Source organism: Physeter macrocephalus, chromosome 21 (assembly GCF_002837175.3).
Source record: "Physeter macrocephalus isolate SW-GA chromosome 21, ASM283717v5, whole genome shotgun sequence".
Taxonomy (NCBI): Eukaryota; Metazoa; Chordata; class Mammalia; order Artiodactyla; family Physeteridae; genus Physeter; species Physeter macrocephalus.
The window spans coordinates 70,152,912-70,163,009 of record NC_041234.1 but is presented as its reverse complement, the minus strand read 5'-3'; the positions used below and the strand labels follow the sequence as shown (position 1 = coordinate 70,163,009).

The following is a 10,098-nucleotide window of genomic DNA, read 5'->3' as shown; positions in this document are numbered from 1 at the left end:
GACCAGCACTCACCAGCCCAAGAGGCTTGTCTGCTCACCTACCGGGGCAGGTGGGGGCTGGGATCTGAGGCTCGGGCTTCAGTCGGATCAAAGGGAGAAGACTGGGGTTGGCAGTGTGAACGCAGCCTGAAGGGGCTAGTGTGCCACAGCTAGCCGGGAGAGAGTCCGGGAAAAGTCTGTAGCTGCCGAAGAGACAAGAGACTTTTTCTTGCCTCTTTGTTTCCCGGTGCACGAGGAGAGGGGATTAAGAGCACTGCTTAAAGGAGCTCCAGAGACTGGCGCAAGCTGCGGGTATCAGCGCGGACCCCAGAGATGGGCATGAGACGCTAAGGCTGCTACTGCAGCCACCAAGAAGCCTGTGGGCAACCACAGGTCACTATCCACACCTCCTCTCCCAGGAGCCTGTGCCGCCCACCACTGGCACGGTCCTGTGATACAGGGACAACTTCCCGGGAGAACGTACGGTGCACCTCAGGCTGGTGCAACGCCATGCTGGCCTCTGCTGCAGCAGGCTCACCCCGCATCTGTACCCCTCCCTCCCCCGAGCCTGAGTGAGCCAGAGGGTGCTAATCAGCTGCTCCTTTAACCCCATCCTGTCTGAGCAAAGAACAGACGCCCTCAGGCGACCTACACGGAGAGGAGGGTCCAAAACCAAAGCTGAACCCTGGGAGCTGTGTGAACAAAGAAGAGAAAGGGAAATTTCTTCCAGCAGCATCAGGAGCAGCGGATTAAATGTCCACAAACAACTTGATGTACCCTGGATCTGTGGAATACCTGAATAGGCAACAAATCATCCCAAATTGAGGAGGTGGACTTTGGGAGCAACAATATATATATATTCTTCCTTTTCTCTTTTTGTGAGTGTGTATGTGTATGCTGCAGTGTGTATTTTGTCTGTATAGCTTTGCTTTTACCATTTGTCCTAGGGTTCTGTCTGTCCGGTTTTTTTTATTACTCAAAAATTTTTTTTCTTAATAATTATTTTTTATCTTTTATTTTAATAAGTTTTATTTTACTTTATATTATTTTATTTTATTTTATCTTCTTCTTTCTTTCTTTCTTTTTTTCTCCCTTTTATTCTGAGCCATGTGGAGGACAGGCTCTTGGTGCTCCAGTCAGGTGGCAGGGCTGTGCCACTGAGGTGGGAGAGCCAAGTTCAGGACACTGGTCCACAAGAGACCTCCAAGCTCCACGTAATATCAAAAGGTGAAAATCTCACAGACATCTCCAAATCAATGCAAAGACTCAGCTCCACTCAACCACCAGCAAGCTACAGTGCTGGACACCCTATGCCAAACAACTAGCAAGATAGGAACACAACCCCATCCATTAGCAGACAGGCTGCCTGAAATCATAATAAGTCCAAAGACACGCCAAAACACACCACCAGGTGTGGACCTGCCCACCAGAAAAACAAGATCCAGCCTCATGCACCAGAACACAGGCACTAGTCCGCTCTACCATGAAGTCTACACAATCCACTGAACCAACCTTAGCCACTGGGGACAGACACCAAAAACAACAGGAACTACGAACATGCAGCCTGTGAAAAGGATACCCCAAACACAGTAAGTTAAGTGAAATGAGAAGACAGAGAAACACACAGCAGATGAAGGAGCAAGGTAAAAACCCACCAGACCTAACAAATGAAGAGGAAATAGGCAGTATACCTGAAAAAGAACTCAGAATAATGATAGTAAAGATGATCCAAAATCTTGGAAGTAGAATGGAAAAAATACAAGAAAAGTTTAACAAGGACCTAGAAGAACTAAAGAGCAAATGAACAGTGATGAACAACAAAATAAATGAAATTAAAAGTTCTCTAGAAGGCATCAATAGCAGAATAACAGAGGCAGAAGAAGGGATACGTGACCTGGAAGATAAAATAGTGGAAATAACTACTGCAGAGCAGAATAAAGAAAAAAGAATGAAAAAAATTGAGGACAGCCTCAGAGACCTCTGGGACAACATTAAAGGCACCAACATTCAAATTATAGCGGTCCCAGAAGAAGAAGAGAAAAAGAAAGGGACTGAGAAAATATTTAAAAAGATTATAGTTGAAAACTTCCCTAATATGGGAAAGGAAATAGTTAATCAAGTCCAAGAAGCACAGAGAGTCCCATATAGGATAAATCCAAGGAGAGATATGCCAAGACACATATTAATCAAAGTATCAAAAATTAAATAAAAAGAACAAGTATTAAAAGCAGCAAGGGAAAAACAACAAATAACACATAAGGGAATCCCCATAAGGTTAACAGCTGATCTTTCAGCAGAAACTCTGCAAGCCAGAAGGGCGTGGCAGGACATATTTAAAGTGATGAAGGAGAAATTCCTACAACCAAGATTACTCTACCCAGCAAGGATCTCATTCAGATATGACAGAGAAATTAAAACCTTTACAGACAAGGAAAAGCTAAGAGAATTCAGTACAACCAAACCACCTTTTTACAAGAGACAAAGAAGGACACTACATAAAGATCAAGGGATCAATCCAAGAAGAAGACATAACAATTGTAAATATTTATGCACCCAACAAAGGAGCACCTCAATCCATAAAGCAGATGCTAACAGCCATAAAAGGGGAAAACGACAGTTTTTTCTCAAGTGCTCATGGAATGTTCTCCAGGACAGATCATATCTTGGGTAACAAATCAAGCCTGGTAAATTTAAGAAAATTGAAATTGTATCAAGTATCTTTTCTTACCACAATGCTATGAGACTAGATGTCAAATACAGGAAAAAAATCTGTAAGAAATACAAATACTTGGAGGCTAAACAACACACTACTTAATAACCAAGAGATCACTGAAGAAATCAAAGAGGAAATAAAAAAAATACCTAGAAAAAAATGACAATGAAAACACGATGACCCAAAACCTATGGTATGCAGCAAAAGCAGTTCTAAGAGGGAAGTTTACAGCAATACAATCCTACCTTAAGAAACAAGAAACATCTCAAATAAACAACCTAACCTTACACTTAAAGCAATTAGAGAAATAAAAACAAACAAAAAATAAACCCACAGTTAGCAGAAGGAAAGAAATCATAAAGATCAGATCAGAAGTAAATGAAAAAAGAAATGAAGGAAACAATAGCAAAGATCAATAAAACTAAAAGTTGGTTCTTTGAAAAGATAAACAGAATTGATAAACCATTAGCCAGACTTATCAAGAAAAAAAACAGAGAAGACTCAAATCAATAGAACTAGAAATGAAAAAGGGGTAGTAACAACTGACACTGCAGAAATACAAAGGATCATGAGAGATTACTACAAGCAACTATATGCCAATAAAATGGACAACCTAGAAGAAATGGACAAATTCTTAGAAAAGCAAAACCTTCCGAGACTGAACCAGGAAGAAATAGAAAATATAAACAGACCAATCACAAGCACTGAAATTGAAACTGTGATTAAAAATCTTCCAACAAACAAAAGCTCAGGACCAGATGGCTTCACAGGCGAATCTATCAAACATAGAGAAGAGCTAACATCTATGCTTCTCAAACTCTTCCGAAATATAGCAGAGGGAGGAACACTCCCAAACTCATTCTATGAGGACACCATCACTCTGATATCAAAATCAAAGATGTCACAAAGAGGCTTCGCTGGTGGCGCAGTGGTTGAGAATCCGCCTGCCGATGCAGGAGACACGGGTTCGTGCCCCGGTCCGGGAAGATCCTACATGACGCGGAGCGGCTGGGCCCGTGAGCCATGGCCGCTGAGCCTGCGTGTCTGGAGCCTGTGCTCCGCAACGGGAGAGGCCACAACAGTGAGAGGCCTGCGTACCGCAAAAAACAAAAACAACAAAAAAAGATGTCCCAAAGAAAGAAAACTACAGGCCAATATCACTGATGAACATAGATGCAAAAATCCTCAACAAAATACTAGCAAATGGAATCCAACAGCACATTAAAAGGATCATACACTATTATCAAGTGGGGTTTATCACAGGAATGCAAGGATTCTTCAATATACACAAATCAATCAATATGATACACCATATTAACTAACTGAAGGAGAAAATCCATATCATCATCTCAATAGATGCAGAGAAAGCTTTCGACAAAACTCAACACCGATTTATGATAAAAACCCTGCAGAAAGTAGGCATAGAGGGAACTTTCCTCAACATAATAAAGGCCATATATCACAAACCCACAGCCAACATCGTCCTCAATGGTGAAAAAATGAAACCATTTCCACTAAGATCAGGAAAAGACAAGGTTGCCCAGTCTCACCACTATTATTCAACATAGTTTTCGAAGTTTTAGCCACAGCAATCAGAGAAGGAAAAGAAATAAAATGAATCCAAATTGGAAAAGAAGTAAAGCTGTTACTGTTTGCAGATGACATGATTCTATACACAGAGAATCCTAAAGATGTTACCAGAAAACTACTAGAGCTATTGAATGAATTTGGTAAAGTAGCAGGATACAAAAGTGATGCACAGAAATCTCTTGCATTCCTATACACGAATGATGGAAAATCTGAAAGTGAAATTAAGAAAACACTTCCATTTACCATTGCAACAAAAAGAATAAAAAATCTAGGAATAAACCTTCCTTAGGAGCCAAAAGCCCTGTATGCAGAAGATTATAAGACACTGATGAAAGAAATTAAAGATGATACAAATAGGTGGAGAAATATACCATGTTCTTGGATTGGAAGAATCAACATTGTGAAAATGACTCTACTACCCAAAGCAATCTACAGGTTCAATGCAATCTGTACCAAACTACCACTGACATTTTTCACAGAACTAGAACAAACATTTCACAATTTGTATGGAAACACAAAAGACCCCGAATAGCCAAAGCAATCTTGAGAAAGAAAAACCGAGCTGGAGGAATCGGGCACCCTGACTTCAGACTACACTACAAAGCTACAGTAATCAACACAGTATGGTACTGACACAAAAACTGAAATATAGATCAATGGAACAGGAAAGAAAGCCCAGAGATAAACCTTGACACCTATGGTCACCTTATCTTTGATAAAGGAGGTAAGAATATACAGTGGAGAAAGGACAGCCCCTTCAATAAGTGGTGCTGGGAAAACTGGACAGGTACATGTAAAAAAAATGAAATTAGAACACTCCCTGACACCATACACAAAAATAAACTCAAAATGGATTAAAGACCTAAATGTAAGGCCAGACACTATCAAACTCTTAGAGGAAAACACAGGCAGAACACTCTATGACATAAATCACAGCAAGATCCTTTTTGACCCACCTCCTAGAGAAATGGAAATAAAAACAAAAATAAACAAATGGGACCTAATGAAACTTAAAAGCTTATGCTCAGCATCATTAATCATTAGAGAAATGCAAATCAAAAGTACAATGAGATATCATCTCACACCGGTCAGAATGGCCATCATCAAAAAATCTAGAAACAATAAATGCTGGAGAGGGTGTGGAGAAAAGGGAACACTCTTGCACTGTTGGTGGGAATGTAAATTGATACAGCCACTATGGAGAACAGTATGGAGGTTCCTTAAAAAACTACAAATAGAACTACTATACGACCCAGCAATCCCACTACTGGGCATATACCCTGAGAAAACCATAATTCAAAAAGAGTCATGTACCAAAATGTTCACTACAGCTCTATTTACAATAGCCAGGACATGGAAGCAATTGAAGTGTCCATCAACAGATGAATGGATAAAGAAGATGTGGCACATATATACAATGGAATATTAGTCAGCCATAAAAAGGAATGAAACTGAATTATTTGTAGTGAGGTTGATGGGCCTAGAGACTGTCATACAGAATGAAGTAAGTCAGAAAGAGAAAAACAAATACCATATGCGAGCACATATATATGGAATCTAAAAAAAAAAATGGTCAGAAGAATCTAGGTGCAAGACGGGAATAAAGATGCAGATCTACAGAATGGACTTGAAGATACGAGGAGGGAGAAGGGTAAGCTGGGACAAAGTGAGAGAGTGTCATGGACATATATACACTACCAAACGTAAAATAGATAGGTAGTGGTAAGCATCCACATAGCACAGGGAGATCAGCTCGGTGCTTTGTGACCATCTAGAGGGGTGGGCTAGGGAGGGTGGGAGGGAGGGAGATGCTACAGGGAAGAGATATGCGGACATATATATATGTATAACTGATTCACTTTGTTATAAAGCAGAAAGTAACACACCATTGTAAAGCAATTATACTCCAATAAAGATGTTAAAAAAAAAAGAAAAAGAAGACAGGAAAGAGAGGGAATAATTCTTTGTGGTAAAACCATAGAAGAAACAGAGAGGAATCAGAGTCATAAGTAGAAGATCTCTCTTGAAAGAGCAGAGGCAAAGAATAAAGTGAATGGGTGTAGGGTTTTGTGTGTGTGGGGGGTGGTGATGAAAGGGAGAAAATTGAAATATTTCTCACATAATAGCCTTCATTTTCACTCAATGTTAGGAGCCAAGGTCAGCAGCTAAGATTAAGGCAGGTTGAGGTAGCATAGGAGTCTTGAGACAAATGATTAAAATTTGGAATAACTGCAGAGGGGAATGCGAGAGAATGCTGACAGCAGACAAGCGTTGTGGGAGGCCTTCAGAACTGCCGAATCTGTGTGCTCTTTTTGCAGAAGAGAAAGCACACTGAGAAAAAAGAAAAAGTAACACCAACAAAGTCTCTTGCTCAAATACTCTTTGATTTAAAAGTGCTTTGGCTTACCTTCTGTTTCTATTTTAGAAGAGAAACTTTATTCTCTTTATCTCTATTTATTTGTATGAAGTATGCTAATTTTGTATAAAGATTAGATAGAAGTTGTAACAACCCTGCTGGTAATCTGAGTGTTATAACAGTTATTTGTTCATTCATTCTACAGCTCCCTTTTGATCATCTATTATGCACCAGACACTATGTTATATGCCATGGAGATTATGGTCTAGTAAAGGTAAAAGTCATTACACAAATATCAAACAAATGAGTATATAATTATAATCGTGATTAAAATGATGAAGGAAAAGCACAGGATGCTATGGAAAGTATAATGAGTAACCTAATTTAGAATGGAAGGTCAACTCTGAGATACTAACATATAATTAACATGTAATCTGAGACCTGATGGATAAATCAGAGCTAGCCAGATGAAGTGATTAAACAGGAAAGGAGTAATCAGAGTCAAAGTTGATTGCATGTTCCAAGCACAAGGAATACCAGATGGTAAGGCCCCGAGGTGAAAAGGAAAAGCCAAATACGATGCAAATATTCACATTATTACACTGTTGTAAACCAGTCATCATATCAGCTTCTCATTCTTTTTTTTTTTTTTTTTTTTTTGTGGTATGCGGGCCTCCCTCTGTTGTGGCCTCTCCCGTTGCGGAGCACAGGCTCCGGACACGCAGGCCCAGCGGCCATGGCTCACGGGCCCAGCTGCTCCGCGGCATGTGGGATCCTCCCAGACCAGGGCGCGAACCCGGTTCCCCTACATCGGCAGGCGGACGCGCAACCACTGAGCCCCAGGGAAGCCCCCAGCTTCTCATTCTTAAAAGTGATTGTATCTATAGCATTTTTCATTGAACATGCTCAGGTAAAAGTCAATATGAATTTAAATTAATTAAAAGCATATTTTAACGTTTCACAGTCTAATTTCAATTGTAACTATCACCAAGGCTAGTTATGTTAAGTACCTACTCTATTTTACAAATCATTTCATTCAATTTTTAGTGATATGTCTAACTGTAGGCATCATACTGTCTCATAGACATATGCACTTCAGCTGAAAATTCTTTCCAAATAATTGGCAATAGCTCTGCGACTTAATCTGAAACACCCAACTCTTCTGCAAAGGTGTGGACATTTGGATGAGGGCCCTATTAAGAAAAAAACCTTAATGTTCTTTGTTCCCACTAGCTAATGTAACTTTAAGTACCATGCTACTGAAATAAATCCCTCTTATAAAGCTACTTAAAAGCTTTAAGATAGTAATGAGTCTGCTAAATTATAATATAATAATAATCTGTACATATATACTACTAATACCTTTAATTATCACACTATGTTCTGCCATTTCATATTGATTGATAATATAGAGGGCAGCCACAGAATCATCTAATTCACAGGCTGAATAAGAGACAAAGACGGTTTATGAAGACATTTAATGATACTTGACAATTTCCTGAAAATATCTAGCTCTAGCAAGTGTATATAAAATGATATCATTTCTTCTAAATAAAACTCAAGCAATAACACATTCTATTCTAGTTGTTAACATGACTGTTTTGAGGGAGAAATTATCCCTCTTATTTTGATCAACATGATAGAAAGCTGGGATCAACATGATAGAAAGCTGTGCTGTGTTAAAAGCATTCACCTCTGGTGAATTCCCTCTGGCATAGTTGTGTCATGGAGCATTTCTCATTCTAGGAAAAAGGTGTAGAATTTGAAATACTGCCTCTTCTTCCATCTACAGAATTGTCAAATGACAAGGGATCAGTCTCTAATATCTTAAGGATGATACCGGAAAGTTTATAGCAGCAACAAAATATTGCAGATGCAAGAGGTAAAACAGAAAAGAATAGTTATGAGAGGGTAGAAGCTCTAAGTATAAATGTTAGCTAAGTGTTTATTTTAAAGAAATGAGTACTTCACTCTCTTATTTCTCTTAATATAGTAATACATTTTGGATTTTATATTGAGAAAAACAAATCATTGTTATTGTCTAGCTTTTATGATGATGAAGTGAAATTTTTTTAAAAACAAACTTTCTGTTTTAGGATATCTTTAGATTTACAGAAAAGTTGCAAGTATAGTAGAGTATCTTCTGCATTCAGTTTTCTAATTGATAATGTCTTAAATTAACATGTACATTTGCCACAACTAATGAGCCAATACCGACACATTCATATTAACTAAAGTCTATTATTTATTCAAATTTCCTTAGTTTTTAACCTAATGTCCTTTTTCTATTCCAGGAATCCATCCAGGATATCACATTACATTTAGTCATCATGTCTCCCAGTATCCTCTAGACTGGCAGTTTCTCAGAATCTCCTTGGTTTTGAGGAGTACTGATCAGATATTGAATTTTTAGAATGCTCTTCAATTTGGGTTTGTCTGATGTTTTTCTCATGGTTAGAGTTAGACTGCAAGTTCTTGGAAGGAAGAACACAAGTACCATTTTCATTACATTACATCCAAGGTACATACTAAGGTGACTTATTATTGATGTTAACCTTGATCACATGACTGAGGTAGTTAGTATTTGCCAGCTGTATCCACTGCAAGAGTACCCTCCATTTCCATTCTGTATTCTTTGGAAGGATGTCACTATGTGCAATCCACACTTGGAGATTTATGCTCTATCTTCTTGATGGTGGAATATCTACATAAAATATTTGAAATTCCTGTGTATGGGAGATTTGTCCTTTGCATCAGTATGGATCATGAGTATTAATTTTATACTTCGGGCAATATTTCAATACTACTTATTTTGTTGTTGAAATTGTTCCAGAGTTGGCCTTCAGGAGCTCTTTTAGCTGGCTCCTGTATCCACTTGACACATCCTTATGATTTTGTTTCTTAAGTACTTCCTTACTTTCTGGTTCTATAAGACACTCTAGCATCATCTTGTATATCCTCTGCATTAGCCCTAGAATCATATTGGGGTATTGCTGCTTCTAGACCCTTTCAGCAGACAGCTAGGAAATACAGTAAGTCCCCTACATATGAACCTTCAAGTTGTGAACTTTCAAAGATGTGAATATGTGTTTGCATGTCCAATCACATAAGTTAGTTCACGTGTCTGGCATACATTGCCACATGCATGCACCCTCTCCAAGTGGTTGTGCTTTTGCATACTTTACTGTACATTACTGTATAGAGTACAGTAGTACAGATTCTTTTTTTTTTTAACATTTTTATTGGAGTATAACTGTTTTACAATGGTGTGTTAGTTTCTGCTTTACAACAAAGTGAATCAGTTATACATATACATATGTTCCCATATCTCTTCCCTCTTGCATCTCCCTCCCTCCCACCCTCCCTATCCCACCCCTCTAGGTGGACACAAACCACCGAGCTGATCTCCCTGTGCCATGTGGCTGCTTCCCACTAGCTATCCACCCTACATCTGGTAGTG

At 38.9% G+C, this 10,098-nt stretch overlaps 1 protein-coding gene across 1 annotated transcript in view; it reads right to left on the bottom strand.

The window, feature by feature from the left end:
• Positions 1–10,098, bottom strand: part of FAM133A (family with sequence similarity 133 member A) — a 52,938-nt gene that overhangs the window by 5,134 nt on the left and 37,706 nt on the right. The gene's annotated exons all lie outside the window — the stretch shown is intronic.